Source organism: Drosophila virilis, chromosome 3, assembly GCF_030788295.1.
Source record: "Drosophila virilis strain 15010-1051.87 chromosome 3, Dvir_AGI_RSII-ME, whole genome shotgun sequence".
Taxonomy (NCBI): domain Eukaryota; kingdom Metazoa; phylum Arthropoda; class Insecta; order Diptera; family Drosophilidae; genus Drosophila; species Drosophila virilis.
The window spans coordinates 14,512,066-14,516,899 of record NC_091545.1 but is presented as its reverse complement, the minus strand read 5'-3'; the positions used below and the strand labels follow the sequence as shown (position 1 = coordinate 14,516,899).

Sequence of the window (4,834 nt, the reverse complement as noted above, 5' to 3'; positions counted from 1 at the left end):
ATCGTCTCATCGCCATGGCCTCCCATTTACCCGCCTCTCCCATTCTCCTCTGTCGTCCGTCAGGTCGTAGATGTTAATCGCTGCGGCACTTTGGAGTAAGTGGCATTTGCAGCGTCCACAACTACAACAACCATCAGCAGCAGCAGGAGTAGCTGGGGAAGGAGTAGAACGCTGGCAGCGTTGCTCCACTCTTGATATGACCAACCCACCACTGTCCCTTACCTAGTCGGAATGGGCGTGGCCGATGTCAGTCCAAGTCCAACGTTCGTGGCAAATGTTTGCGGATTTGAATTTAAATTGAAATAGGATGTTGTATATTCAAATGAATTTTAACTTAAGGGTAAATGGGGGGGCGCAGTAGCATTGCACTCCAATGTGGGGTTCAGATTAACATCATCAGTTTTGGCATTGATTGCTCGTAGATAGCACACGAAAGTGCCGCGGGGCAGCACATGTAACCGCAGCCGAAAAAAAAAAATAAATAAAGAAAATTGATCGAAAATTGTTAAGTACCCTGCAACGAATCGTTTATACGCTTAAACGGCGCTTAAAATATAGTTTAATCTTCTAATTCTAGGTAGAATAGTAAAAAGGTAGAATAATAAAAAGTTATATTTAATTTATAGAATGGCATTTACGTCATATTAAAATTCACAAATTTAAATCCTTATTAATTAAGTTTTTACAAATTTTATACACAAGACAAGATACACATAAGAAATATGCATGGTGCACTTATTTATTGACAAGTGTCTAAAACAATGTTCGTTAAATACAAATTTAAAAATGTTATTGCAGCTTCTGTGAAACACTTCAACAATGTTTTTCACAAATGTGCACCCAACAGCTGCTTATTAAAATCGACATACTCTAACTGGGATTTTTAAAAGTTAGAGCACAGCATGTTATATACGTTTGTTCGTTCACGGAAAAAGAAAAACTAATGGGTTTTGTAATAAGTTTTAGTTTTCATGTTTATATTAGCATGCTAATAGTGGCAATTGCCATAGATGGGTCTGTGGTTGTGCTCTCCCTCTCACTTTATATTGAAACTGTGGTGAATGTTTAGCTCAGTTTAAGCCTCAATATTGGCATAGGCAATTTGCTTTTCATTTGGTTTTTAGTGGACAGTGCATCTCTTCACCTCCCAACAGGTAGGAGGTAACTGTTATCTGGGCTTACCTTCATGGGAACTGGTAACTGAGAACTAGACTTTGTTTGCATGGACGTGCTTCATGACGCCCCCAAGAAGTGGAAAACTAGCTGATAAGCTGCAAAGCTGGGCACAAATTATACACATAATATCTGACAATATGCTGCACCCCAGCAAACAAGCCATAAACGATAATTAATAGAGAGATAATCTAAGCGCTGGGCTCCGTGCTATGGATTGGCTTTGACAAATCGCCTGGCATGGCAATCGAAATGAATTATTTTCCCAACCAACGGGCCCCTAGCTGAAATTTCCACGAAAATGCCTCCACCAAAAGCATTGCTGACATTGACTGGGAGACAACAACAACAACAGCAACAGCAATGAGGCCATGTAACCATAAATCTTTTAGTTTTTGGATTTTTTTTTCTTGCCTCCCGCTTTCCAGAACTAGAATTCTGGCCAGGCTGAGTGACATTTGTTTTGGAGGCAGGCAAAGACTTCGTCTTCATTTGCAGCCCAGTTTCGTTTTATTAAAAACGTTTAAGAGAACACGATCTGGAAAACAAACCAAGGCTTGTCTGTTAGGGCATGGGCAGCTCCAGGCACGATTTTTCGTAACGAAACGAGACACTTTAGAATGCAATCGAACAGAGAGAAAGACAGAGAGTGAGAGAGAAATAGCGAGAAAGCTGGAGTGTGCTGTGCCACAAGCTACAGGTGGTTAATCACCAATTAAGCGCTACATCATACAAATTTGTAGCCACAAAAAATATACAAAATTGAACCCTTTTTCTTTATTATGTCGTACTATTTGTCACTTGTCGTTGCGCGCCAAAGCGAGCCGAGAACGGGTTCCAAACTAAATACCCAAGCTATCATGCCGAGCGGCAAAAATTGAGTTGATTAATAAATGTGCCCGAGCTTACAGAACTCATTCCGGTCTTTTTTTTTTTTAATATATATATAGAAATTTTTGGTTACGTTTTTTATGAACTCGTATCGCATAAATCTCAACTAATTTTGTGTAATTAGTTTGCATAATCTGTCACGGTCGGTTTTTCTTTATACAGCGACACAATGAAGCTTCGTTTGGGCTTTGGTCTTGCATGCTTGAAGTGATTATTTTAATAAATGATTTTCTATTGATTTTTAAATACTCGAGAAACCGCGGTATTTTGTCAAGGTATGGACAAATTATGGAGTGGGCCAATTTTCCAGAAGTTGCCCAATTAATTATCAAGCAGATAAAAGAGTTGCCAAAGTTAAGATAAATTTCGACTCAACAGCACGAAAAAATGGTTTCTGGCTTTAAGATTCGCTGATGAAACGATAGATACGGTGGCTGTTAAGTCAAAAGAAGTCCAGGCTTCAGTCAGAAAAATATGGTAACAAATAAACCAGCAGCATTTTACAGAAGATTAACAATATTTTGTAGTTCTATAAAACGAAATATTATTTTCGTAAAGAGAGAGTTCTTAATATGTCGCACAGATATCAAGCTACAAATATTTCTTCAAGGGCCTTAAAGCTATTATTCTAACAAAATAATTTATCATAATATATTTTGTCGCACTTTTCGTGTGCATAGTCGAAAATCATTTTCAATTCAAAGCAAGCAACCAATCACATAACATTAAAACAATGGTATATAAGCTAATTTTCTGCTCACATCTAATGAGAATACACATATACCGACACAGAAAACAATTCATTCAAAAAACTAAACTCAATTTGGCAATATGCGCGACGCCAAACGGCAAACAAAATACCAAATTTATAGAATTTCATACTCCATTTTCATTTTGCTCAAAACGCTATGGAAAATCAAAGGCCCGTCACACGGGCAAACACACCAAATAAACCACAGCCAAAAAAGGCTAGAGTGTTTGACTAAAACATACCCTCTACAAAGCTATAAGTGAAGCATTAGAAAAGATTTCAGCTCCTTATGTCGTATAAACTATGGCGCCTTTAAAGCGAACGATAAATGCTGTCAAGATTTATAGATGAAATTTATATACTTTCATTATAAATTTTAAAAATTGTTTAGAACAGCTTATTTGAAACATACGTACAGGATATTTAAAAAATAAAATGAAAGCAAGCAAAAAGGCTTTTCATCTAAATTCAAATCAGCAAAAACGTTTAATAACGAGTTTAAAAACTCATCAGAGTATTCAAACAATATCAATGGGGTTGCCACGGGGAGTTTATAGATACATTTTTGATGGAACCGTTCAAAAATAGCCGCCACTGCAGCAGAGACGCACTTTGCTGGCCAAATAACAGCAGGACTAACGCAACAATTCACGTGGCGCTTTCAATGCATTCGTCAATCAACGTAGCAGAGGCGAGAGTCTACTCATAATTGAATTCCGCCAGCACAGTTGGAGTCACAGTCGGGGAAGTGTTTTTGTATTATTGGAATTCTCTTTGACGTGCGACGGGGACTAGATCAAAAATCCGCTTCGAGAAAGACACAAAATTATGTGTCCGAAATGGCAATTGGCAGCTAAAGCTAAATTCATTATTTCGATGCTTTAATACTCTTTAGAAGCAAATTGCTTAACCATGTGGAATTATGCTCTCTCTACTTGTATGAAACAGTAGGCAAGAATGGGTGCATGAAAGTTAAAATATTTGCCTTGAGGATGGTTCTCCACAATAAAGATGAACCAATATTCGATAACGTAATATATATAATTATAAGAAATTTATAAAATATTAAACATACGTTTTTAATTAATTAAAAGAATAGAAAACCAGGCATATGAATCGTATCTTAGGCCGCGGCATCAGTTCACACCGTGAATAGAAACACTATAAAATTTTGTAAGGTTTGTAATTGGAATAATTATATCTCTCTATTACCATAAACCGTTTCAGCCCAAAGTCTTTGAGCTTCGCTGTGCATACACAGAATTGCTATGAAAGAAGCGTATAACCGCATTGCGATACCCTTACGCAGGACATCAAACGTGCCATTCATGCAGAGGGCGCGAATATTTTGGCTGCTGTAGATAATGCCTCAATGAATACTGTTTAAAATTCATTTCGTTTATCATCAAGTTTGGGGTTGTCTGGTGGCATGGGTGAAAAGTACTGGAGTTTTGGGAGCTGTTGTTACCCGGGTTGGGTGCCTGATGAGTTTTGGCTGCCGATGAAACTTTTTAAATGGAATTTACGCTGCAAAATCGCGTTTTCAACGAAATGAGTTTTAATTGCAAGTTTTCCTAATGCAGGCAACGCACGCAGTCGTCGCTGTTGCGTGTATTCACTTTGTTGTCATCATTGTTGCTGTTGTTGTTTTTTTGTTTATTATTGTTGTTGTTGTTGGTGCAAATTCGTTAAAATTTCTGCCACGTTTCCCCTTAAATAGCACAAAATTATGTTCTTTATGATAATTTGTGTGTGCGTATGTGTGTGAGTAAGCCCGTGCCAGAGACCTCGACGTTAACTCGTTAGCTCTTTTATTTGAAATTTCAATGTTGCCAAGCAGCCGCAAGTGTTGCCAACCATATAAACATAGTGCACCCTCCATTTCGCCAACAAATGCAACACTTCAGCAACAATGCATTAGTAAACAGGTGCAGGGACAGCACATTTTCGGCAACAAATATGAATGAATATTTCGTGTTAACCTTGCCTATGGTCTGGTTATGGTAAAATGAGGCCTGT

The 4,834-nt window shown here is 37.9% G+C and overlaps 1 long non-coding RNA gene across 1 annotated transcript; it reads left to right on the top strand.

Annotated features, from left to right (window-relative positions):
• Nucleotides 1-3,214: 3,214 nt before the first annotated feature.
• Nucleotides 3,215-4,478, top strand: LOC116650553 (uncharacterized). The gene is made up of 3 exons (XR_004303553.2): nt 3,215-3,846; nt 3,910-3,988; nt 4,043-4,478. It is a non-coding gene; the product is annotated as an uncharacterized lncRNA (long non-coding RNA).
• Nucleotides 4,479-4,834: the final 356 nt, after the last annotated feature.